At 45.1% G+C, this 26,809-nt stretch overlaps 14 non-coding genes across 14 annotated transcripts; all 14 read right to left on the bottom strand.

Moving 5' to 3' along the window:
* Nucleotides 1-300: 300 nt before the first annotated feature.
* Nucleotides 301-382, bottom strand: trnal-aag (transfer RNA leucine (anticodon AAG)). The gene has a single exon. It is a non-coding gene; the product is annotated as a tRNA-Leu (tRNA).
* A 1,895-nt stretch (nt 383-2,277) lies between these two features.
* trnal-aag (transfer RNA leucine (anticodon AAG)) lies at nt 2,278-2,359 on the bottom strand. Its single transcript has one exon. It is a non-coding gene; the product is annotated as a tRNA-Leu (tRNA).
* A 1,895-nt stretch (nt 2,360-4,254) lies between these two features.
* Nucleotides 4,255-4,336, bottom strand: trnal-aag (transfer RNA leucine (anticodon AAG)). Its single transcript has one exon. It is a non-coding gene; the product is annotated as a tRNA-Leu (tRNA).
* Nucleotides 4,337-6,225: 1,889 nt separating this feature from the next.
* Nucleotides 6,226-6,307, bottom strand: trnal-aag (transfer RNA leucine (anticodon AAG)). The gene has a single exon. It is a non-coding gene; the product is annotated as a tRNA-Leu (tRNA).
* A 1,872-nt stretch (nt 6,308-8,179) lies between these two features.
* Nucleotides 8,180-8,261, bottom strand: trnal-aag (transfer RNA leucine (anticodon AAG)). The gene has a single exon. It is a non-coding gene; the product is annotated as a tRNA-Leu (tRNA).
* A 1,888-nt stretch (nt 8,262-10,149) lies between these two features.
* Nucleotides 10,150-10,231, bottom strand: trnal-aag (transfer RNA leucine (anticodon AAG)). Its single transcript has one exon. It is a non-coding gene; the product is annotated as a tRNA-Leu (tRNA).
* Nucleotides 10,232-12,119: 1,888 nt separating this feature from the next.
* trnal-aag (transfer RNA leucine (anticodon AAG)) lies at nt 12,120-12,201 on the bottom strand. The gene has a single exon. It is a non-coding gene; the product is annotated as a tRNA-Leu (tRNA).
* Nucleotides 12,202-14,090: 1,889 nt separating this feature from the next.
* On the bottom strand, nt 14,091-14,172 carry trnal-aag (transfer RNA leucine (anticodon AAG)). Its single transcript has one exon. It is a non-coding gene; the product is annotated as a tRNA-Leu (tRNA).
* A 1,889-nt stretch (nt 14,173-16,061) lies between these two features.
* Nucleotides 16,062-16,143, bottom strand: trnal-aag (transfer RNA leucine (anticodon AAG)). The gene has a single exon. It is a non-coding gene; the product is annotated as a tRNA-Leu (tRNA).
* A 1,888-nt stretch (nt 16,144-18,031) lies between these two features.
* On the bottom strand, nt 18,032-18,113 carry trnal-aag (transfer RNA leucine (anticodon AAG)). The gene has a single exon. It is a non-coding gene; the product is annotated as a tRNA-Leu (tRNA).
* Nucleotides 18,114-20,002: 1,889 nt separating this feature from the next.
* On the bottom strand, nt 20,003-20,084 carry trnal-aag (transfer RNA leucine (anticodon AAG)). Its single transcript has one exon. It is a non-coding gene; the product is annotated as a tRNA-Leu (tRNA).
* Nucleotides 20,085-21,974: 1,890 nt separating this feature from the next.
* Nucleotides 21,975-22,056, bottom strand: trnal-aag (transfer RNA leucine (anticodon AAG)). Its single transcript has one exon. It is a non-coding gene; the product is annotated as a tRNA-Leu (tRNA).
* A 1,884-nt stretch (nt 22,057-23,940) lies between these two features.
* Nucleotides 23,941-24,022, bottom strand: trnal-aag (transfer RNA leucine (anticodon AAG)). Its single transcript has one exon. It is a non-coding gene; the product is annotated as a tRNA-Leu (tRNA).
* A 1,889-nt stretch (nt 24,023-25,911) lies between these two features.
* trnal-aag (transfer RNA leucine (anticodon AAG)) lies at nt 25,912-25,993 on the bottom strand. The gene has a single exon. It is a non-coding gene; the product is annotated as a tRNA-Leu (tRNA).
* Between the last annotated feature and the right edge of the window lie 816 nt (nt 25,994-26,809).

Raw genomic sequence — 26,809 nt, 5'->3', positions numbered from 1 at the left:
TGGTACATGGAAGAGAAGCCTTAAGCTTTTAGGTTTTATTTTAACATTACAGAACATTTAGAAGAACTTCTTATCCAAAGTGACCCACATCAGAGGACGACAATCAAGTCACAGCAAACATTATAAATTGAAGAGTCAGTTAACGGCATTCAGGTGCGAGTTCAGATATTACAGGGTTCACATAGTTTTAGAAGGATTCCTGCAACATTTGTTCACAAAAGTCCCTGAAACAATGCTCATCACAAACAAGGTTTAGCATTTGATGTAAAGTGAAGTCATCAGCTTCTAAACATTTGTTGATGGCAGTGGTGGGATTTGAACCCACGCCTCTTATGAGACTGGAGCCTTAATCCAGCGCCTTAGACCGCTCGGCCACACTACCACTGACTGGTGGAAGAAAGCTGCTTTTTTTCCAATTAATTCCCCTCCGTTTTCCTTTTTTCATTTGCCCTTTTTCAAAGCTTTTCACTGGATTCATTTGTAGATGTGTATGTTGGAATCACATTTTCAGATAACTTCCAAGTCTGAGGAAAAAACATAAAATCTCCTTATTAAAAGTTAAAAGACAGATAAGTGTGTGATGTCCCTGCCGGGTGCGGTGGCGCGTGCCTGTAATCCAAGTTACCGGGAGGTTGAGGCTGGTGGATCGTTTGAGCTCAGGAGCTCTGAGCTGCAGTGGACTATGCCGATCAGGTGTCCGCACTAAGTTTGGTATCGATATGGTGATCCTGGGGGAGTCCGGGACCACCAGGTCGTCTAAGGAGGGGAGCATCGGCCCAGGTCGGAAACGGAGCAGGTCAAATCCCCCGTACCGCTCAGTAGTGGGGTCGCACCTGTGAATAGATGCTGAAGTGCAGCCTGAGTAATACAGCGAGACCCAGTCTTTTTACACTCCCTCTACTCTTATAATAACTACCGTCATAACACATCAGCTCTTCACATCTTGTTGCTGCTTTTCTCTCTTCTGTTACATTCAAAACTACACTTTGTTGCTCCTACAGCGCCTCCACCTGGAGAAAACGATTAATTCCAGCACTCACTGCAGCTTCACAAACTCAACTCATATATTCATTTCACCATCTTGCTCCACACACTTGTTGCTTCTTTTCATTTCACTAATTAAATAAACACGTTGAAATTTGATAATGTCCCTTTGACCTTCCGTACACCACATGATACATAACATAATATATCATTATCAGACTTATAATATAATAACGCTGATCGTGTCCCTCTGTGTTAGAAGCACAGCGTCAGTCAGGACACGGCCACTTCCAGGTGCGCCATGCTCGGTGCCAGGACGCGCCGTGCCGGGAACTTCCTCGTCACCCACCGCTTCCAACTGTAGATTGACTGAGGACAGAACAAATTAGTGCCGGGCCACTCTCCTCTTGGCTTCCACCTTCAGATTGCACCACTTCTTTTTAAAATTTCTGCCACAGATCTGTCCATGGCACTCACTGCGTTTAGCGCAGCAACAACGTTGTTGATGTAAGTGATGCCACTACTGTGACCACCAAATAATGTTGTCTTCCTGGCCTCCACCTCATCCACAACATCTCGATCTCGGTCTCCGTGAAATTTAGTGGCACGGTTGCCCGGCTCGACACATGTCTCATTCATGCTGACGCGCAGCAGAAACAGACTGCAGGAAGCCGCTGCGCATGCTCAGCAGGGTCATTTATATACAAATACAGTCATGAACTACTTTGCATTGCCCATTTATGGTAGAAAGTGGGCGCGTAGAGGGCGGAATATGAGGCGAATTCACCTGCGCAACCTTCCAGCTGGACTGTGATTTATAAAGCGAACATTTTTTATAAATCCGGATTTTATTTTGCGCCCGCCATTTTCGGCTTTTGGGTTTATGTACACTTTTAGTATGAATCCTACACACTCTTTTATAAATGGGGCCCCAGGTTCAGATCCGAAACGGGACGTCAGTGATGTGATCTTCTGCATTTTCAGGTGTTTACATGGTACATGGAAGAGAAGCCTTAAGCTTTTAGGTTTTATTTTAACATTACAGAACATTTAGAAGAACTTCTTATCCAAAGTGACCCACATCAGAGGACGACAATCAAGTCACAGCAAACATTATAAATTGAAGAGTCAGTTAACGGCATTCAGGTGCGAGTTCAGATATTACAGGGTTCACATAGTTTTAGAAGGATTCCTGCAACATTTGTTCACAAAAGTCCCTGAAACAATGCTCATCACAAACAAGGTTTAGCATTTGATGTAAAGTGAAGTCATCAGCTTCTAAACATTTGTTGATGGCAGTGGTGGGATTTGAACCCACGCCTCTTATGAGACTGGAGCCTTAATCCAGCGCCTTAGACCGCTCGGCCACACTACCACTGACTGGTGGAAGAAAGCTGCTTTTTTTCCAATTAATTCCCCTCCGTTTTCCTTTTTTCATTTGCCCTTTTTCAAAGCTTTTCACTGGATTCATTTGTAGATGTGTATGTTGGAATCACATTTTCAGATAACTTCCAAGTCTGAGGAAAAAACATAAAATCTCCTTATTAAAAGTTAAAAGACAGATAAGTGTGTGATGTCCCTGCCGGGTGCGGTGGCGCGTGCCTGTAATCCAAGTTACCGGGAGGTTGAGGCTGGTGGATCGTTTGAGCTCAGGAGCTCTGAGCTGCAGTGGACTATGCCGATCAGGTGTCCGCACTAAGTTTGGTATCGATATGGTGATCCTGGGGGAGTCCGGGACCACCAGGTCGTCTAAGGAGGGGAGCATCGGCCCAGGTCGGAAACGGAGCAGGTCAAATCCCCCGTACCGCTCAGTAGTGGGGTCGCACCTGTGAATAGATGCTGAAGTGCAGCCTGAGTAATACAGCGAGACCCAGTCTTTTTACACTCCCTCTACTCTTATAATAACTACCGTCATAACACATCAGCTCTTCACATCTTGTTGCTGCTTTTCTCTCTTCTGTTACATTCAAAACTACACTTTGTTGCTCCTACAGCGCCTCCACCTGGAGAAAACGATTAATTCCAGCACTCACTGCAGCTTCACAAACTCAACTCATATATTCATTTCACCATCTTGCTCCACACACTTGTTGCTTCTTTTCATTTCACTAATTAAATAAACACGTTGAAATTTGATAATGTCCCTTTGACCTTCCGTACACCACATGATACATAACATAATATATCATTATCAGACTTATAATATAATAACGCTGATCGTGTCCCTCTGTGTTAGAAGCACAGCGTCAGTCAGGACACGGCCACTTCCAGGTGCGCCATGCTCGGTGCCAGGACGCGCCGTGCCGGGAACTTCCTCGTCACCCACCGCTTCCAACTGTAGATTGACTGAGGACAGAACAAATTAGTGCCGGGCCACTCTCCTCTTGGCTTCCACCTTCAGATTGCACCACTTCTTTTTAAAATTTCTGCCACAGATCTGTCCATGGCACTCACTGCGTTTAGCGCAGCAACAACGTTGTTGATGTAAGTGATGCCACTACTGTGACCACCAAATAATGTTGTCTTCCTGGCCTCCACCTCATCCACAACATCTCGATCTCGGTCTCCGTGAAATTTAGTGGCACGGTTGCCCGGCTCGACACATGTCTCATTCATGCTGACGCGCAGCAGAAACAGACTGCAGGAAGCCGCTGCGCATGCTCAGCAGGGTCATTTATATACAAATACAGTCATGAACTACTTTGCATTGCCCATTTATGGTAGAAAGTGGGCGCGTAGAGGGCGGAATATGAGGCGAATTCACCTGCGCAACCTTCCAGCTGGACTGTGATTTATAAAGCGAACATTTTTTATAAATCCGGATTTTATTTTGCGCCCGCCATTTTCGGCTTTTGGGTTTATGTACACTTTTAGTATGAATCCTACACACTCTTTTATAAATGGGGCCCCAGGTTCAGATCCGAAACGGGACGTCAGTGATGTGATCTTCTGCATTTTCAGGTGTTTACATGGTACATGGAAGAGAAGCCTTAAGCTTTTAGGTTTTATTTTAACATTACAGAACATTTAGAAGAACTTCTTATCCAAAGTGACCCACATCAGAGGACGACAATCAAGTCACAGCAAACATTATAAATTGAAGAGTCAGTTAACGGCATTCAGGTGCGAGTTCAGATATTACAGGGTTCACATAGTTTTAGAAGGATTCCTGCAACATTTGTTCACAAAAGTCCCTGAAACAATGCTCATCACAAACAAGGTTTAGCATTTGATGTAAAGTGAAGTCATCAGCTTCTAAACATTTGTTGATGGCAGTGGTGGGATTTGAACCCACGCCTCTTATGAGACTGGAGCCTTAATCCAGCGCCTTAGACCGCTCGGCCACACTACCACTGACTGGGGGAAGAAAGCTGCTTTTTTTCCAATTAATTCCCCTCCGTTTTCCTTTTTTCATTTGCCCTTTTTCAAAGCTTTTCACTGGATTCATTTGTAGATGTGTATGTTGGAATCACATTTTCAGATAACTTCCAAGTCTGAGGAAAAAACATAAAATCTCCTTATTAAAAGTTAAAAGACAGATAAGTGTGTGATGTCCCTGCCGGGTGTGGTGGCGCGTGCCTGTAATCCAAGTTACCGGGAGGTTGAGGCTGGTGGATCGTTTGAGCTCAGGAGCTCTGAGCTGCAGTGGACTATGCCGATCAGGTGTCCGCACTAAGTTTGGTATCGATATGGTGATCCTGGGGGAGTCCGGGACCAGCAGGTCGTCTAAGGAGGGGAGCATCGGCCCAGGTCGGAAACGGAGCAGGTCAAATCCCCCGTACCGCTCAGTAGTGGGGTCGCACCTGTGAATAGATGCTGAAGTGCAGCCTGAGTAATACAGCGAGACCCAGTCTTTCTACACTCCCTCTACTCTTATAATAACTACCGTCATAACACATCAGCTCTTCACATCTTGTTGCTGCTTTTCTCTCTTCTGTTACATTCAAAACTACACTTTGTTGCTCCTACAGCGCCTCCACCTGGAGAAAACGATTCATTACAGCACTCACTGCAGCTTCACAAACTCAACTCATATATTCATTTCACCATCTTGCTCCACACACTTGTTGCTTCTTTTCATTTCACTAATTAAATAAACACGTTGAAATTTGATAATGTCCCTTTGACCTTCCGTACACCACATGATACATAACATAATATATCATTATCAGACTTATAATATAATAACGCTGATCGTGTCCCTCTGTGTTAGAAGCACAGCGTCAGTCAGGACACGGCCACTTCCAGGTGCGCCATGCTCGGTGCCAGGACGCGCCGTGCCGGGAACTTCCTCGTCACCCACCGCTTCCAACTGTAGATTGACTGAGGACAGAACAAATTAGTGCCGGGCCACTCTCCTCTTGGCTTCCACCTTCAGATTGCACCACTTCTTTTTAAAATTTCTGCCACAGATCTGTCCATGGCACTCACTGCGTTTAGCGCAGCAACAACGTTGTTGATGTAAGTGATGCCACTACTGTGACCACCAAATAATGTTGTCTTCCTGGCCTCCACCTCATCCACAACATCTCGATCTCGGTCTCCGTGAAATTTAGTGGCACGGTTGCCCGGCTCGACACATGTCTCATTCATGCTGACGCGCAGCAGAAACAGACTGCAGGAAGCCGCTGCGCATGCTCAGCAGGGTCATTTATATACAAATACAGTCATGAACTACTTTGCATTGCCCATTTATGGTAGAAAGTGGGCGCGTAGAGGGCGGAATATGAGGCGAATTCACCTGCGCAACCTTCCAGCTGGACTGTGATTTATAAAGCGAACATTTTTTATAAATCCGGATTTTATTTTGCGCCCGCCATTTTCGGCTTTTGGGTTTATGTACACTTTTAGTATGAATCCTACACACTCTTTTATAAATGGGGCCCCAGGTTCAGATCCGAAACGGGACGTCAGTGATGTGATCTTCTGCATTTTCAGGTGTTTACATGGTACATGGAAGAGAAGCCTTAAGCTTTTAGGTTTTATTTTAACATTACAGAACATTTAGAAGAACTTCTTATCCAAAGTGACCCACATCAGAGGACGACAATCAAGTCACAGCAAACATTATAAATTGAAGAGTCAGTTAACGGCATTCAGGTGCGAGTTCAGATATTACAGGGTTCACATAGTTTTAGAAGGATTCCTGCAACATTTGTTCACAAAAGTCCCTGAAACAATGCTCATCACAAACAAGCATTTGATGTAAAGTGAAGTCATCAGCTTCTAAACATTTGTTGATGGCAGTGGTGGGATTTGAACCCACGCCTCTTATGAGACTGGAGCCTTAATCCAGCGCCTTAGACCGCTCGGCCACACTACCACTGACTGGGGGAAGAAAGCTGCTTTTTTTCCAATTAATTCCCCTCCGTTTTCCTTTTTTCATTTGCCCTTTTTCAAAGCTTTTCACTGGATTCATTTGTAGATGTGTATGTTGGAATCACATTTTCAGATAACTTCCAAGTCTGAGGAAAAAACATAAAATCTCCTTATTAAAAGTTAAAAGACAGATAAGTGTGTGATGTCCCTGCCGGGTGCGGTGGCGCTTGCCTGTAATCCAAGTTACCGGGAGGTTGAGGCTGGTGGATCGTTTGAGCTCAGGAGCTCTGAGCTGCAGTGGACTATGCCGATCAGGTGTCCGCACTAAGTTTGGTATCGATATGGTGATCCTGGGGGAGTCCGGGACCACCAGGTCGTCTAAGGAGGGGAGCATCGGCCCAGGTCGGAAACGGAGCAGGTCAAATCCCCCGTACCGCTCAGTAGTGGGGTCGCACCTGTGAATAGATGCTGAAGTGCAGCCTGAGTAATACAGCGAGACCCAGTCTTTCTACTCTTATAATAACTACCGTCATAACACATCAGCTCTTCACATCTTGTTGCTGCTTTTCTCTCTTCTGTTACATTCAAAACTACACTTTGTTGCTCCTACAGCGCCTCCACCTGGAGAAAACGATTAATTACAGCACTCACTGCAGCTTCACAAACTCAACTCATATATTCATTTCACCATCTTGCTCCACACACTTGTTGCTTCTTTTCATTTCACTAATTAAATAAACACGTTGAAATTTGATAATGTCCCTTTGACCTTCCGTACACCACATGATACATAACATAATATATCATTATCAGACTTATAATATAATAACGCTGATCGTGTCCCTCTGTGTTAGAAGCACAGCGTCAGTCAGGACACGGCCACTTCCAGGTGCGCCATGCTCGGTGCCAGGACGCGCCGTGCCGGGAACTTCCTCGTCACCCACCGCTTCCAACTGTAGATTGACTGAGGACAGAACAAATTAGTGCCGGGCCACTCTCCTCTTGGCTTCCACCTTCAGATTGCACCACTTCTTTTTAAAATTTCTGCCACAGATCTGTCCATGGCACTCACTGCGTTTAGCGCAGCAACAACGTTGTTGATGTAAGTGATGCCACTACTGTGACCACCAAATAATGTTGTCTTCCTGGCCTCCACCTCATCCACAACATCTCGATCTCGGTCTCCGTGAAATTTAGTGGCACGGTTGCCCGGCTCGACACATGTCTCATTCATGCTGACGCAGAAACAGACTGCAGGAAGCCGCTGCGCATGCTCAGCAGGGTCATTTATATACAAATACAGTCATGAACTACTTTGCATTGCCCATTTATGGTAGAAAGTGGGCGCGTAGAGGGCGGAATATGAGGCGAATTCACCTGCGCAACCTTCCAGCTGGACTGTGATTTATAAAGCGAACATTTTTTATAAATCCGGATTTTTTTTGTGCCCGCCATTTTCGGCTTTTGGGTTTATGTACACTTTTAGTATGAATCCTACACACTCTTTTATAAATGGGGCCCCAGGTTCAGATCCGAAACGGGACGTCAGTGATGTGATCTTCTGCATTTTCAGGTGTTTACATGGTACATGGAAGAGAAGCCTTAAGCTTTTAGGTTTTATTTTAACATTACAGAACATTTAGAAGAACTTCTTATCCAAAGTGACCCACATCAGAGGACGACAATCAAGTCACAGCAAACATTATAAATTGAAGAGTCAGTTAACGGCATTCAGGTGCGAGTTCAGATATTACAGGGTTCACATAGTTTTAGAAGGATTCCTGCAACATTTGTTCACAAAAGTCCCTGAAACAATGCTCATCACAAACAAGTATTTGATGTAAAGTGAAGTCATCAGCTTCTAAACATTTGTTGATGGCAGTGGTGGGATTTGAACCCACGCCTCTTATGAGACTGGAGCCTTAATCCAGCGCCTTAGACCGCTCGGCCACACTACCACTGACTGGTGGAAGAAAGCTGCTTTTTTTCCAATTAATTCCCCTCCGTTTTCCTTTTTTCATTAGCCCTTTTTCAAAGCTTTTCACTGGATTCATTTGTAGATGTGTATGTTGGAATCACATTTTCAGATAACTTCCAAGTCTGAGGAAAAAACATAAAATCTCCTTATTAAAAGTTAAAAGACAGATAAGTGTGTGATGTCCCTGCCGGGTGCGGTGGCGCGTGCCTGTAATCCAAGTTACCGGGAGGTTGAGGCTGGTGGATCGTTTGAGCTCAGGAGCTCTGAGCTGCAGTGGACTATGCCGATCAGGTGTCCGCACTAAGTTTGGTATCGATATGGTGATCCTGGGGGAGTCCGGGACCACCAGGTCGTCTAAGGAGGGGAGCATCGGCCCAGGTCGGAAACGGAGCAGGTCAAATCCCCCGTACCGCTCAGTAGTGGGGTCGCACCTGTGAATAGATGCTGAAGTGCAGCCTGAGTAATACAGCGAGACCCAGTCTTTTTACACTCCCTCTACTCTTATAATAACTACCGTCATAACACATCAGCTCTTCACATCTTGTTGCTGCTTTTCTCTCTTCTGTTACATTCAAAACTACACTTTGTTGCTCCTACAGCGCCTCCACCTGGAGAAAACGATTCATTACAGCACTCACTGCAGCTTCACAAACTCAACTCATATATTCATTTCACCATCTTGCTCCACACACTTGTTGCTTCTTTTCATTTCACTAATTAAATAAACACGTTGAAATTTGATAATGTCCCTTTGACCTCCCGTACACCACATGATACATAACATAATATATCATTATCAGACTTATAATATAATAACGCTGATCGTGTCCCTCTGTGTTAGAAGCACAGCGTCAGTCAGGACACGGCCACTTCCAGGTGCGCCATGCTCGGTGCCAGGACGCGCCGTGCCGGGAACTTCCTCGTCACCCACCGCTTCCAACTGTAGATTGACTGAGGACAGAACAAATTAGTGCCGGGCCACTCTCCTCTTGGCTTCCACCTTCAGATTGCACGACTTCTTTTTAAAATTTCTGCCACAGATCTGTCCATGGCACTCACTGCGTTTAGCGCAGCAACAACGTTGTTGATGTAAGTGATGCCACTACTGTGACCACCAAATAATGTTGTCTTCCTGGCCTCCACCTCATCCACAACATCTCGATCTCGGTCTCCGTGAAATTTAGTGGCACGGTTGCCCGGCTCGACACATGTCTCATTCATGCTGACGCGCAGCAGAAACAGACTGCAGGAAGCCGCTGCGCATGCTCAGCAGGGTCATTTATATACAAATACAGTCATGAACTACTTTGCATTGCCCATTTATGGTAGAAAGTGGGCGCGTAGAGGGCGGAATATGAGGCGAATTCACCTGCGCAACCTTCCAGCTGGACTGTGATTTATAAAGCGAACATTTTTTATAAATCCGGATTTTTTTTGTGCCCGCCATTTTCGGCTTTTGGGTATATGTACACTTTTAGTATGAATCCTACACACTCTTTTATAAATGGGGCCCCAGGTTCAGATCCGAAACGGGACGTCAGTGATGTGATCTTCTGCATTTTCAGGTGTTTACATGGTACATGGAAGAGAAGCCTTAAGCTTTTAGGTTTTATTTTAACATTACAGAACATTTAGAAGAACTTCTTATCCAAAGTGACCCACATCAGAGGACGACAATCAAGTCACAGCAAACATTATAAATTGAAGAGTCAGTTAACGGCATTCAGGTGCGAGTTCAGATATTACAGGGTTCACATAGTTTTAGAAGGATTCCTGCAACATTTGTTCACAAAAGTCCCTGAAACAATGCTCATCACAAACAAGTATTTGATGTAAAGTGAAGTCATCAGCTTCTAAACATTTGTTGATGGCAGTGGTGGGATTTGAACCCACGCCTCTTATGAGACTGGAGCCTTAATCCAGCGCCTTAGACCGCTCGGCCACACTACCACTGACTGGTGGAAGAAAGCTGCTTTTTTTCCAATTAATTCCCCTCCGTTTTCCTTTTTTCATTAGCCCTTTTTCAAAGCTTTTCACTGGATTCATTTGTAGATGTGTATGTTGGAATCACATTTTCAGATAACTTCCAAGTCTGAGGAAAAAACATAAAATCTCCTTATTAAAAGTTAAAAGACAGATAAGTGTGTGATGTCCCTGCCGGGTGCGGTGGCGCGTGCCTGTAATCCAAGTTACCGGGAGGTTGAGGCTGGTGGATCGTTTGAGCTCAGGAGCTCTGAGCTGCAGTGGACTATGCCGATCAGGTGTCCGCACTAAGTTTGGTATCGATATGGTGATCCTGGGGGAGTCCGGGACCACCAGGTCGTCTAAGGAGGGGAGCATCGGCCCAGGTCGGAAACGGAGCAGGTCAAATCCCCCGTACCGCTCAGTAGTGGGGTCGCACCTGTGAATAGATGCTGAAGTGCAGCCTGAGTAATACAGCGAGACCCAGTCTTTTTACACTCCCTCTACTCTTATAATAACTACCGTCATAACACATCAGCTCTTCACATCTTGTTGCTGCTTTTCTCTCTTCTGTTACATTCAAAACTACACTTTGTTGCTCCTACAGCGCCTCCACCTGGAGAAAACGATTCATTACAGCACTCACTGCAGCTTCACAAACTCAACTCATATATTCATTTCACCATCTTGCTCCACACACTTGTTGCTTCTTTTCATTTCACTAATTAAATAAACACGTTGAAATTTGATAATGTCCCTTTTACCTTCCGTACACCACATGATACATAACATAATATATCATTATCAGACTTATAATATAATAACGCTGATCGTGTCCCTCTGTGTTAGAAGCACAGCGTCAGTCAGGACACGGCCACTTCCAGGTGCGCCATGCTCGGTGCCAGGACGCGCCGTGCCGGGAACTTCCTCGTCACCCACCGCTTCCAACTGTAGATTGACTGAGGACAGAACAAATTAGTGCCGGGCCACTCTCCTCTTGGCTTCCACCTTCAGATTGCACCACTTCTTTTTAAAATTTCTGCCACAGATCTGTCCATGGCACTCACTGCGTTTAGCGCAGCAACAACGTTGTTGATGTAAGTGATGCCACTACTGTGACCACCAAATAATGTTGTCTTCCTGGCCTCCACCTCATCCACAACATCTCGATCTCGGTCTCCGTGAAATTTAGTGGCACGGTTGCCCGGCTCGACACATGTCTCATTCATGCTGACGCGCAGCAGAAACAGACTGCAGGAAGCCGCTGCGCATGCTCAGCAGGGTCATTTATATACAAATACAGTCATGAACTACTTTGCATTGCCCATTTATGGTAGAAAGTGAGCGCGTAGAGGGCGGAATATGAGGCGAATTCACCTGCGCAACCTTCCAGCTGGACTGTGATTTATAAAGCGAACATTTTTTATAAATCCGGATTTTTTTTGCGCCCGCCATTTTCGGCTTTTGGGTTTATGTACACTTTTAGTATGAATCCTACACACTCTTTTATAAATGGGGCCCCAGGTTCAGATCCGAAACGGGACGTCAGTGATGTGATCTTCTGCATTTTCAGGTGTTTACATGGTACATGGAAGAGAAGCCTTAAGCTTTTAGGTTTTATTTTAACATTACAGAACATTTAGAAGAACTTCTTATCCAAAGTGACCCACATCAGAGGACGACAATCAAGTCACAGCAAACATTATAAATTGAAGAGTCAGTTAACGGCATTCAGGTGCGAGTTCAGATATTACAGGGTTCACATAGTTTTAGAAGGATTCCTGCAACATTTGTTCACAAAAGTCCCTGAAACAATGCTCATCACAAACAAGTATTTGATGTAAAGTGAAGTCATCAGCTTCTAAACATTTGTTGATGGCAGTGGTGGGATTTGAACCCACGCCTCTTATGAGACTGGAGCCTTAATCCAGCGCCTTAGACCGCTCGGCCACACTACCACTGACTGGTGGAAGAAAGCTGCTTTTTTTCCAATTAATTCCCCTCCGTTTTCCTTTTTTCATTTGCCCTTTTTCAAAGCTTTTCACTGGATTCATTTGTAGATGTGTATGTTGGAATCACATTTTCAGATAACTTCCAAGTCTGAGGAAAAAAACATAAAATCTCCTTATTAAAAGTTAAAAGACAGATAAGTGTGTGATGTCCCTGCCGGGTGCGGTGGCGCGTGCCTGTAATCCAAGTTACCGGGAGGTTGAGGCTGGTGGATCGTTTGAGCTCAGGAGCTCTGAGCTGCAGTGGACTATGCCGATCAGGTGTCCGCACTAAGTTTGGTATCGATATGGTGATCCTGGGGGAGTCCGGGACCACCAGGTCGTCTAAGGAGGGGAGCATCGGCCCAGGTCGGAAACGGAGCAGGTCAAATCCCCCGTACCGCTCAGTAGTGGGGTCGCACCTGTGAATAGATGCTGAAGTGCAGCCTGAGTAATACAGCGAGACCCAGTCTTTTTACACTCCCTCTACTCTTATAATAACTACCGTCATAACACATCAGCTCTTCACATCTTGTTGCTGCTTTTCTCTCTTCTGTTACATTCAAAACTACACTTTGTTGCTCCTACAGCGCCTCCACCTGGAGAAAACGATTAATTACAGCACTCACTGCAGCTTCACAAACTCAACTCATATATTCATTTCACCATCTTGCTCCACACACTTGTTGCTTCTTTTCATTTCACTAATTAAATAAACACGTTGAAATTTGATAATGTCCCTTTGACCTTCCGTACACCACATGATACATAACATAATATATCATTATCAGACTTATAATATAATAACGCTGATCGTGTCCCTCTGTGTTAGAAGCACAGCGTCAGTCAGGACACGGCCACTTCCAGGTGCGCCATGCTCGGTGCCAGGACGCGCCGTGCCGGGAACTTCCTCGTCACCCACCGCTTCCAACTGTAGATTGACTGAGGACAGAACAAATTAGTGCCGGGCCACTCTCCTCTTGGCTTCCACCTTCAGATTGCACCACTTCTTTTTAAAATTTCTGCCACAGATCTGTCCATGGCACTCACTGCGTTTAGCGCAGCAACAACGTTGTTGATGTAAGTGATGCCACTACTGTGACCACCAAATAATGTTGTCTTCCTGGCCTCCACCTCATCCACAACATCTCGATCTCGGTCTCCGTGAAATTTAGTGGCACGGTTGCCCGGCTCGACACATGTCTCATTCATGCTGACGCGCAGCAGAAACAGACTGCAGGAAGCCGCTGCGCATGCTCAGCAGGGTCATTTATATACAAATACAGTCATGAACTACTTTGCATTGCCCATTTATGGTAGAAAGTGAGCGCGTAGAGGGCGGAATATGAGGCGAATTCACCTGCGCAACCTTCCAGCTGGACTGTGATTTATAAAGCGAACATTTTTTATAAATCCGGATTTTTTTTGCGCCCGCCATTTTCGGCTTTTGGGTTTATGTACACTTTTAGTATGAATCCTACACACTCTTTTATAAATGGGGCCCCAGGTTCAGATCCGAAACGGGACGTCAGTGATGTGATCTTCTGCATTTTCAGGTGTTTACATGGTACATGGAAGAGAAGCCTTAAGCTTTTAGGTTTTATTTTAACATTACAGAACATTTAGAAGAACTTCTTATCCAAAGTGACCCACATCAGAGGACGACAATCAAGTCACAGCAAACATTATAAATTGAAGAGTCAGTTAACGGCATTCAGGTGCGAGTTCAGATATTACAGGGTTCACATAGTTTTAGAAGGATTCCTGCAACATTTGTTCACAAAAGTCCCTGAAACAATGCTCATCACAAACAAGTATTTGATGTAAAGTGAAGTCATCAGCTTCTAAACATTTGTTGATGGCAGTGGTGGGATTTGAACCCACGCCTCTTATGAGACTGGAGCCTTAATCCAGCGCCTTAGACCGCTCGGCCACACTACCACTGACTGGTGGAAGAAAGCTGCTTTTTTTCCAATTAATTCCCCTCCGTTTTCCTTTTTTCATTTGCCCTTTTTCAAAGCTTTTCACTGGATTCATTTGTAGATGTGTATGTTGGAATCACATTTTCAGATAACTTCCAAGTCTGAGGAAAAAAACATAAAATCTCCTTATTAAAAGTTAAAAGACAGATAAGTGTGTGATGTCCCTGCCGGGTGCGGTGGCGCGTGCCTGTAATCCAAGTTACCGGGAGGTTGAGGCTGGTGGATCGTTTGAGCTCAGGAGCTCTGAGCTGCAGTGGACTATGCCGATCAGGTGTCCGCACTAAGTTTGGTATCGATATGGTGATCCTGGGGGAGTCCGGGACCACCAGGTCGTCTAAGGAGGGGAGCATCGGCCCAGGTCGGAAACGGAGCAGGTCAAATCCCCCGTACCGCTCAGTAGTGGGGTCGCACCTGTGAATAGATGCTGAAGTGCAGCCTGAGTAATACAGCGAGACCCAGTCTTTTTACACTCCCTCTACTCTTATAATAACTACCGTCATAACACATCAGCTCTTCACATCTTGTTGCTGCTTTTCTCTCTTCTGTTACATTCAAAACTACACTTTGTTGCTCCTACAGCGCCTCCACCTGGAGAAAACGATTAATTACAGCACTCACTGCAGCTTCACAAACTCAACTCATATATTCATTTCACCATCTTGCTCCACACACTTGTTGCTTCTTTTCATTTCACTAATTAAATAAACACGTTGAAATTTGATAATGTCCCTTTGACCTTCCGTACACCACATGATACATAACATAATATATCATTATCAGACTTATAATATAATAACGCTGATCGTGTCCCTCTGTGTTAGAAGCACAGCGTCAGTCAGGACACGGCCACTTCCAGGTGCGCCATGCTCGGTGCCAGGACGCGCCGTGCCGGGAACTTCCTCGTCACCCACCGCTTCCAACTGTAGATTGACTGAGGAAAGAACAAATTAGTGCCGGGCCACTCTCCTCTTGGCTTCCACCTTCAGATTGCACCACTTCTTTTTAAAATTTCTGCCACAGATCTGTCCATGGCACTCACTGCGTTTAGCGCAGCAACAACGTTGTTGATGTAAGTGATGCCACTACTGTGACCACCAAATAATGTTGTCTTCCTGGCCTCCACCTCATCCACAACATCTCGATCTCGGTCTCCGTGAAATTTAGTGGCACGGTTGCCCGGCTCGACACATGTCTCATTCATGCTGACGCGCAGCAGAAACAGACTGCAGGAAGCCGCTGCGCATGCTCAGCAGGGTCATTTATATACAAATACAGTCATGAACTACTTTGCATTGCCCATTTATGGTAGAAAGTGGGCGCGTAGAGGGCGGAATATGAGGCGAATTCACCTGCGCAACCTTCCAGCTGGACTGTGATTTATAAAGCGAACATTTTTTATAAATCCGGATTTTTTTTGCGCCCGCCATTTTCGGCTTTTGGGTTTATGTACACTTTTAGTATGAATCCTACACACTCTTTTATAAATGGGGCCCCAGGTTCAGATCCGAAACGGGACGTCAGTGATGTGATCTTCTGCATTTTCAGGTGTTTACATGGTACATGGAAGAGAAGCCTTAAGCTTTTAGGTTTTATTTTAACATTACAGAACATTTAGAAGAACTTCTTATCCAAAGTGACCCACATCAGAGGACGACAATCAAGTCACAGCAAACATTATAAATTGAAGAGTCAGTTAACGGCATTCAGGTGCGAGTTCAGATATTACAGGGTTCACATAGTTTTAGAAGGATTCCTGCAACATTTGTTCACAAAAGTCCCTGAAACAATGCTCATCACAAACAAGTATTTGATGTAAAGTGAAGTCATCAGCTTCTAAACATTTGTTGATGGCAGTGGTGGGATTTGAACCCACGCCTCTTATGAGACTGGAGCCTTAATCCAGCGCCTTAGACCGCTCGGCCACACTACCACTGACTGGTGGCAGAAAGCTGCTTTTTTTCCAATTAATTCCCCTCCGTTTTCCTTTTTTCATTTGCCCTTTTTCAAAGCTTTTCACTGGATTCATTTGTAGATGTGTATGTTGGAATCACATTTTCAGATAACTTCCAAGTCTGAGGAAAAAACATAAAATCTCCTTATTAAAAGTTAAAAGACAGATAAGTGTGTGATGTCCCTGCCGGGTGCGGTGGCGCGTGCCTGTAATCCAAGTTACCGGGAGGTTGAGGCTGGTGGATCGTTTGAGCTCAGGAGCTCTGAGCTGCAGTGGACTATGCCGATCAGGTGTCCGCACTAAGTTTGGTATCGATATGGTGATCCTGGGGGAGTCCGGGACCACCAGGTCGTCTAAGGAGGGGAGCATCGGCCCAGGTCGGAAACGGAGCAGGTCAAATCCCCCGTACCGCTCAGTAGTGGGGTCGCACCTGTGAATAGATGCTGAAGTGCAGCCTGAGTAATACAGCGAGACCCAGTCTTTTTACACTCCCTCTACTCTTATAATAACTACCGTCATAACACATCAGCTCTTCACATCTTGTTGCTGCTTTTCTCTCTTCTGTTACATTCAAAACTACACTTTGTTGCTCCTACAGCGCCTCCACCTGGAGAAAACGATTAATTACAGCACTCACTGCAGCTTCACAAACTCAACTCATATATTCATTTCACCATCTTGCTCCACACACTTGTTGCTTCTTTTCATTTCACTAATTAAATAAACACGTTGAAATTTGATAATGTCCCTTTGACCTTCCGTACACCACATGATACATAACATAATATATCATTATCAGACTTATAATATAATAACGCTGATCGTGTCCCTCTGTGTTAGAAGCACAGCGTCAGTCAGGACACGGCCACTTCCAGGTGCGCCATGCTCGGTGCCAGGACGCGCCGTGCCGGGAACTTCCTCGTCACCCACCGCTTCCAACTGTAGATTGACTGAGGACAGAACAAATTAGTGCCGGGCCACTCTCCTCTTGGCTTCCACCTTCAGATTGCACCACTTCTTTTTAAAATTTCTGCCACAGATCTGTCCATGGCACTCACTGCGTTTAGCGCAGCAACAACGTTGTTGATGTAAGTGATGCCACTACTGTGACCACCAAATAATGTTGTCTTCCTGGCCTCCACCTCATCCACAACATCTCGATCTCGGTCTCCGTGAAATTTAGTGGCACGGTTGCCCGGCTCGACACATGTCTCATTCATGCTGACGCGCAGCAGAAACAGACTGCAGGAAGCCGCTGCGCATGCTCAGCAGGGTCATTTATATACAAATACAGTCATGAACTACTTTGCATTGCCCATTTATGGTAGAAAGTGGGCGCGTAGAGGGCGGAATATGAGGCGAATTCACCTGCGCAACCTTCCAGCTGGACTGTGATTTATAAAGCGAACATTTTTTATAAATCCGGATTTTTTTTGCGCCCGCCATTTTCGGCTTTTGGGTTTATGTACACTTTTAGTATGAATCCTACACACTCTTTTATAAATGGGGCCCCAGGTTCAGATCCGAAACGGGACGTCAGTGATGTGATCTTCTGCATTTTCAGGTGTTTACATGGTACATGGAAGAGAAGCCTTAAGCTTTTAGGTTTTATTTTAACATTACAGAACATTTAGAAGAACTTCTTATCCAAAGTGACCCACATCAGAGGGCGACAATCAAGTCACAGCAAACATTATAAATTGAAGAGTCAGTTAACGGCATTCAGGTGCGAGTTCAGATATTACAGGGTTCACATAGTTTTAGAAGGATTCCTGCAACATTTGTTCACAAAAGTCCCTGAAACAATGCTCATCACAAACAAGTATTTGATGTAAAGTGAAGTCATCAGCTTCTAAACATTTGTTGATGGCAGTGGTGGGATTTGAACCCACGCCTCTTATGAGACTGGAGCCTTAATCCAGCGCCTTAGACCGCTCGGCCACACTACCACTGACTGGTGGAAGAAAGCTGCTTTTTTTTCCAATTAATTCCCCTCCGTTTTCCTTTTTTCATTTGCCCTTTTTCAAAGCTTTTCACTGGATTCATTTGTAGATGTGTATGTTGGAATCACATTTTCAGATAACTTCCAAGTCTGAGGAAAAAACATAAAATCTCCTTATTAAAAGTTAAAAGACAGATAAGTGTGTGATGTCCCTGCCGGGTGCGGTGGCGCGTGCCTGTAATCCAAGTTACCGGGAGGTTGAGGCTGGTGGATCGTTTGAGCTCAGGAGCTCTGAGCTGCAGTGGACTATGCCGATCAGGTGTCCGCACTAAGTTTGGTATCGATATGGTGATCCTGGGGGAGTCCGGGACCACCAGGTCGTCTAAGGAGGGGAGCATCGGCCCAGGTCGGAAACGGAGCAGGTCAAATCCCCCGTACCGCTCAGTAGTGGGGTCGCACCTGTGAATAGATGCTGAAGTGCAGCCTGAGTAATACAGCGAGACCCAGTCTTTTTACACTCCCTCTACTCTTATAATAACTACCGTCATAACACATCAGCTCTTCACATCTTGTTGCTGCTTTTCTCTCTTCTGTTACATTCAAAACTACACTTTGTTGCTCCTACAGCGCCTCCACCTGGAGAAAACGATTAATTACAGCACTCACTGCAGCTTCACAAACTCAACTCATATATTCATTTCACCATCTTGCTCCACACACTTGTTGCTTCTTTTCATTTCACTAATTAAATAAACACGTTGAAATTTGATAATGTCCCTTTGACCTTCCGTACACCACATGATACATAACATAATATATCATTATCAGACTTATAATATAATAACGCTGATCGTGTCCCTCTGTGTTAGAAGCACAGCGTCAGTCAGGACACGGCCACTTCCAGGTGCGCCATGCTCGGTGCCAGGACGCGCCGTGCCGGGAACTTCCTCGTCACCCACCGCTTCCAACTGTAGATTGACTGAGGACAGAACAAATTAGTGCCGGGCCACTCTCCTCTTGGCTTCCACCTTCAGATTGCACCACTTCTTTTTAAAATTTCTGCCACAGATCTGTCCATGGCACTCACTGCGTTTAGCGCAGCAACAACGTTGTTGATGTAAGTGATGCCACTACTGTGACCACCAAATAATGTTGTCTTCCTGGCCTCCACCTCATCCACAACATCTCGATCTCGGTCTCCGTGAAATTTAGTGGCACGGTTGCCCGGCTCGACACATGTCTCATTCATGCTGACGCGCAGCAGAAACAGACTGCAGGAAGCCGCTGCGCATGCTCAGCAGGGTCATTTATATACAAATACAGTCATGAACTACTTTGCATTGCCCATTTATGGTAGAAAGTGGGCGCGTAGAGGGCGGAATATGAGGCGAATTCACCTGCGCAACCTTCCAGCTGGACTGTGATTTATAAAGCGAACATTTTTTATAAATCCGGATTTTTTTTGCGCCCGCCATTTTCGGCTTTTGGGTTTATGTACACTTTTAGTATGAATCCTACACACTCTTTTATAAATGGGGCCCCAGGTTCAGATCCGAAACGGGACGTCAGTGATGTGATCTTCTGCATTTTCAGGTGTTTACATGGTACATGGAAGAGAAGCCTTAAGCTTTTAGGTTTTATTTTAACATTACAGAACATTTAGAAGAACTTCTTATCCAAAGTGACCCACATCAGAGGGCGACAATCAAGTCACAGCAAACATTATAAATTGAAGAGTCAGTTAACGGCATTCAGGTGCGAGTTCAGATATTACAGGGTTCACATAGTTTTAGAAGGATTCCTGCAACATTTGTTCACAAAAGTCCCTGAAACAATGCTCATCACAAACAAGTATTTGATGTAAAGTGAAGTCATCAGCTTCTAAACATTTGTTGATGGCAGTGGTGGGATTTGAACCCACGCCTCTTATGAGACTGGAGCCTTAATCCAGCGCCTTAGACCGCTCGGCCACACTACCACTGACTGGTGGAAGAAAGCTGCTTTTTTTTCCAATTAATTCCCCTCCGTTTTCCTTTTTTCATTTGCCCTTTTTCAAAGCTTTTCACTGGATTCATTTGTAGATGTGTATGTTGGAATCACATTTTCAGATAACTTCCAAGTCTGAGGAAAAAACATAAAATCTCCTTATTAAAAGTTAAAAGACAGATAAGTGTGTGATGTCCCTGCCGGGTGCGGTGGCGCGTGCCTGTAATCCAAGTTACCGGGAGGTTGAGGCTGGTGGATCGTTTGAGCTCAGGAGCTCTGAGCTGCAGTGGACTATGCCGATCAGGTGTCCGCACTAAGTTTGGTATCGATATGGTGATCCTGGGGGAGTCCGGGACCACCAGGTCGTCTAAGGAGGGGAGCATCGGCCCAGGTCGGAAACGGAGCAGGTCAAATCCCCCGTACCGCTCAGTAGTGGGGTCGCACCTGTGAATAGATGCTGAAGTGCAGCCTGAGTAATACAGCGAGACCCAGTCTTTTTACACTCCCTCTACTCTTATAATAACTACCGTCATAACACATCAGCTCTTCACATCTTGTTGCTGCTTTTCTCTCTTCTGTTACATTCAAAACTACACTTTGTTGCTCCTACAGCGCCTCCACCTGGAGAAAACGATTAATTACAGCACTCACTGCAGCTTCACAAACTCAACTCATATATTCATTTCACCATCTTGCTCCACACACTTGTTGCTTCTTTTCATTTCACTAATTAAATAAACACGTTGAAATTTGATAATGTCCCTTTGACCTTCCGTACACCACATGATACATAACATAATATATCATTATCAGACTTATAATATAATAACGCTGATCGTGTCCCTCTGTGTTAGAAGCACAGCGTCAGTCAGGACACGGCCACTTCCAGGTGCGCCATGCTCGGTGCCAGGACGCGCCGTGCCGGGAACTTCCTCGTCACCCACCGCTTCCAACTGTAGATTGACTGAGGACAGAACAAATTAGTGCCGGGCCACTCTCCTCTTGGCTTCCACCTTCAGATTGCACCACTTCTTTTTAAAATTTCTGCCACAGATCTGTCCATGGCACTCACTGCGTTTAGCGCAGCAACAACGTTGTTGATGTAAGTGATGCCACTACTGTGACCACCAAATAATGTTGTCTTCCTGGCCTCCACCTCATCCACAACATCTCGATCTCGGTCTCCGTGAAATTTAGTGGCACGGTTGCCCGGCTCGACACATGTCTCATTCATGCTGACGCGCAGCAGAAACAGACTGCAGGAAGCCGCTGCGCATGCTCAGCAGGGTCATTTATATACAAATACAGTCATGAACTACTTTGCATTGCCCATTTATGGTAGAAAGTGGGCGCGTAGAGGGCGGAATATGAGGCGAATTCACCTGCGCAACCTTCCAGCTGGACTGTGATTTATAAAGCGAACATTTTTTATAAATCCGGATTTTATTTTGCGCCCGCCATTTTCGGCTTTTGGGTTTATGTACACTTTTAGTATGAATCCTACACACTCTTTTATAAATGGGGCCCCAGGTTCAGATCCGAAACGGGACGTCAGTGATGTGATCTTCTGCATTTTCAGGTGTTTACATGGTACATGGAAGAGAAGCCTTAAGCTTTTAGGTTTTATTTTAACATTACAGAACATTTAGAAGAACTTCTTATCCAAAGTGACCCACATCAGAGGACGACAATCAAGTCACAGCAAACATTATAAATTGAAGAGTCAGTTAACGGCATTCAGGTGCGAGTTCAGATATTACAGGGTTCACATAGTTTTAGAAGGATTCCTGCAACATTTGTTCACAAAAGTCCCTGAAACAATGCTCATCACAAACAAGTATTTGATGTAAAGTGAAGTCATCAGCTTCTAAACATTTGTTGATGGCAGTGGTGGGATTTGAACCCACGCCTCTTATGAGACTGGAGCCTTAATCCAGCGCCTTAGACCGCTCGGCCACACTACCACTGACTGGTGGAAGAAAGCTGCTTTTTTTCCAATTAATTCCCCTCTGTTTTCCTTTTTTCATTTGCCCTTTTTCAAAGCTTTTCACTGGATTCATTTGTAGATGTGTATGTTGGAATCACATTTTCAGATAACTTCCAAGTCTGAGGAAAAAACATAAAATCTCCTTATTAAAAGTTAAAAGACAGATAAGTGTGTGATGTCCCTGCCGGGTGCGGTGGCGCGTGCCTGTAATCCAAGTTACCGGGAGGTTGAGGCTGGTGGATCGTTTGAGCTCAGGAGCTCTGAGCTGCAGTGGACTATGCCGATCAGGTGTCCGCACTAAGTTTGGTATCGATATGGTGATCCTGGGGGAGTCCGGGACCACCAGGTCGTCTAAGGAGGGGAGCATTGGCCCAGGTCGGAAACGGAGCAGGTCAAATCCCCCGTACCGCTCAGTAGTGGGGTCGCACCTGTGAATAGATGCTGAAGTGCAGCCTGAGTAATACAGCGAGACCCAGTCTTTTTACACTCCCTCTACTCTTATAATAACTACCGTCATAACACATCAGCTCTTCACATCTTGTTGCTGCTTTTCTCTCTTCTGTTACATTCAAAACTACACTTTGTTGCTCCTACAGCGCCTCCACCTGGAGAAAACGATTCATTACAGCACTCACTGCAGCTTCACAAACTCAACTCATATATTCATTTCACCATCTTGCTCCACACACTTGTTGCTTCTTTTCATTTCACTAATTAAATAAACACGTTGAAATTTGATAATGTCCCTTTGACCTTCCGTACACCACATGATACATAACATAATATATCATTATCAGACTTATAATATAATAACGCTGATCGTGTCCCTCTGTGTTAGAAGCACAGCGTCAGTCAGGTCACGGCCACTTCCAGGTGCGCCATGCTCGGTGCCAGGACGCGCCGTGCCGGGAACTTCCTCGTCACCCACCGCTTCCAACTGTAGATTGACTGAGGACAGAACAAATTAGTGCCGGGCCACTCTCCTCTTGGCTTCCACCTTCAGATTGCACCACTTCTTTTTTTTATTTCTGCCACAGATCTGTCCATGGCACTCACTGCGTTTAGCGCAGCAACAACGTTGTTGATGTAAGTGATGCCACTACTGTGACCACCAAATAATGTTGTCTTCCTGGCCTCCACCTCATCCACAACATCTCGATCTCGGTCTCCGTGAAATTTAGTGGCACGGTTGCCCGGCTCGACACATGTCTCATTCATGCTGACGCAGAAACAGACTGCAGGAAGCCGCTGCGCATGCTCAGCAGGGTCATTTATATACAAATACAGTCATGAACTACTTTGCATTGCCCATTTATGGTAGAAAGTGGGCGCGTAGAGGGCGGAATATGAGGCGAATTCACCTGCGCAACCTTCCAGCTGGACTGTGATTTATAAAGCGAACATTTTTTATAAATCCGGATTTTATTTTGCGCCCGCCATTTTCGGCTTTTGGGTTTATGTACACTTTTAGTATGAATCCTACACACTCTTTTATAAATGGGGCCCCAGGTTCAGATCCGAAACGGGACGTCAGTGATGTGATCTTCTGCATTTTCAGGTGTTTACATGGTACATGGAAGAGAAGCCTTAAGCTTTTAGGTTTTATTTTAACATTACAGAACATTTAGAAGAACTTCTTATCCAAAGTGACCCACATCAGAGGACGACAATCAAGTCACAGCAAACATTATAAATTGAAGAGTCAGTTAACGGCATTCAGGTGCGAGTTCAGATATTACAGGGTTCACATAGTTTTAGAAGGATTCCTGCAACATTTGTTCACAAAAGTCCCTGAAACAATGCTCATCACAAACAAGTATTTGATGTAAAGTGAAGTCATCAGCTTCTAAACATTTGTTGATGGCAGTGGTGGGATTTGAACCCACGCCTCTTATGAGACTGGAGCCTTAATCCAGCGCCTTAGACCGCTCGGCCACACTACCACTGACTGGTGGAAGAAAGCTGCTTTTTTTCCAATTAATTCCCCTCTGTTTTCCTTTTTTCATTTGCCCTTTTTCAAAGCTTTTCACTGGATTCATTTGTAGATGTGTATGTTGGAATCACATTTTCAGATAACTTCCAAGTCTGAGGAAAAAACATAAAATCTCCTTATTAAAAGTTAAAAGACAGATAAGTGTGTGATGTCCCTGCCGGGTGCGGTGGCGCGTGCCTGTAATCCAAGTTACCGGGAGGTTGAGGCTGGTGGATCGTTTGAGCTCAGGAGCTCTGAGCTGCAGTGGACTATGCCGATCAGGTGTCCGCACTAAGTTTGGTATCGATATGGTGATCCTGGGGGAGTCCGGGACCACCAGGTCGTCTAAGGAGGGGAGCATTGGCCCAGGTCGGAAACGGAGCAGGTCAAATCCCCCGTACCGCTCAGTAGTGGGGTCGCACCTGTGAATAGATGCTGAAGTGCAGCCTGAGTAATACAGCGAGACCCAGTCTTTTTACACTCCCTCTACTCTTATAATAACTACCGTCATAACACATCAGCTCTTCACATCTTGTTGCTGCTTTTCTCTCTTCTGTTACATTCAAAACTACACTTTGTTGCTCCTACAGCGCCTCCACCTGGAGAAAACGATTCATTACAGCACTCACTGCAGCTTCACAAACTCAACTCATATATTCATTTCACCATCTTGCTCCACACACTTGTTGCTTCTTTTCATTTCACTAATTAAATAAACACGTTGAAATTTGATAATGTCCCTTTGACCTTCCGTACACCACATGATACATAACATAATATATCATTATCAGACTTATAATATAATAACGCTGATCGTGTCCCTCTGTGTTAGAAGCACAGCGTCAGTCAGGACACGGCCACTTCCAGGTGCGCCATGCTCGGTGCCAGGACGCGCCGTGCCGGGAACTTCCTCGTCACCCACCGCTTCCAACTGTAGATTGACTGAGGACAGAACAAATTAGTGCCGGGCCACTCTCCTCTTGGCTTCCACCTTCAGATTGCACCACTTCTTTTTAAAATTTCTGCCACAGATCTGTCCATGGCACTCACTGCGTTTAGCGCAGCAACAACGTTGTTGATGTAAGTGATGCCACTACTGTGACCACCAAATAATGTTGTCTTCCTGGCCTCCACCTCATCCACAACATCTCGATCTCGGTCTCCGTGAAATTTAGTGGCACGGTTGCCCGGCTCGACACATGTCTCATTCATGCTGACGCGCAGCAGAAACAGACTGCAGGAAGCCGCTGCGCATGCTCAGCAGGGTCATTTATATACAAATACAGTCATGAACTACTTTGCATTGCCCATTTATGGTAGAAAGTGGGCGCGTAGAGGGCGGAATATGAGGCGAATTCACCTGCGCAACCTTCCAGCTGGACTGTGATTTATAAAGCGAACATTTTTTATAAATCCGGATTTTATTTTGCGCCCGCCATTTTCGGCTTTTGGGTTTATGTACACTTTTAGTATGAATCCTACACACTCTTTTATAAATGGGGCCCCAGGTTCAGATCCGAAACGGGACGTCAGTGATGTGATCTTCTGCATTTTCAGGTGTTTACATGGTACATGGAAGAGAAGCCTTAAGCTTTTAGGTTTTATTTTAACATTACAGAACATTTAGAAGAACTTCTTATCCAAAGTGACCCACATCAGAGGACGACAATCAAGTCACAGCAAACATTATAAATTGAAGAGTCAGTTAACGGCATTCAGGTGCGAGTTCAGATATTACAGGGTTCACATAGTTTTAGAAGGATTCCTGCAACATTTGTTCACAAAATTCCCTGAAACAATGCTCATCACAAACAAGTATTTGATGTAAAGTGAAGTCATCAGCTTCTAAACATTTGTTGATGGCAGTGGTGGGATTTGAACCCACGCCTCTTATGAGACTGGAGCCTTAATCCAGCGCCTTAGACCGCTCGGCCACACTACCACTGACTGGTGGAAGAAAGCTGCTTTTTTTCCAATTAATTCCCCTCCGTTTTCCTTTTTTCATTTGCCCTTTTTCAAAGCTTTTCACTGGATTCATTTGTAGATGTGTATGTTGGAATCACATTTTCAGATAACTTCCAAGTCTGAGGAAAAAACATAAAATCTCCTTATTAAAAGTTAAAAGACAGATAAGTGTGTGATGTCCCTGCCGGGTGCGGTGGCGCGTGCCTGTAATCCAAGTTACCGGGAGGTTGAGGCTGGTGGATCGTTTGAGCTCAGGAGCTCTGAGCTGCAGTGGACTATGCCGATCAGGTGTCCGCACTAAGTTTGGTATCGATATGGTGATCCTGGGGGAGTCCGGGACCACCAGGTCGTCTAAGGAGGGGAGCATCGGCCCAGGTCGGAAACGGAGCAGGTCAAATCCCCCGTACCGCTCAGTAGTGGGGTCGCACCTGTGAATAGATGCTGAAGTGCAGCCTGAGTAATACAGCGAGACCCAGTCTTTTTACACTCCCTCTACTCTTATAATAACTACCGTCATAACACATCAGCTCTTCACATCTTGTTGCTGCTTTTCTCTCTTCTGTTACATTCAAAACTACACTTTGTTGCTCCTACAGCGCCTCCACCTGGAGAAAACGATTAATTACAGCACTCACTGCAGCTTCACAAACTCAACTCATATATTCATTTCACCATCTTGCTCCACACACTTGTTGCTTCTTTTCATTTCACTAATTAAATAAACACGTTGAAATTTGATAATGTCCCTTTGACCTTCCGTACACCACATGATACATAACATAATATATCATTA

The sequence above is a fragment of the Cololabis saira genome, chromosome 2 (genome assembly GCF_033807715.1).
Source record: "Cololabis saira isolate AMF1-May2022 chromosome 2, fColSai1.1, whole genome shotgun sequence".
Lineage (NCBI taxonomy): Eukaryota > Metazoa > Chordata > Actinopteri > Beloniformes > Belonidae > Cololabis > Cololabis saira.
The sequence above is the reverse complement of the archived record's forward strand: the minus strand, read 5'-3'. Positions and strand labels throughout refer to the sequence as shown.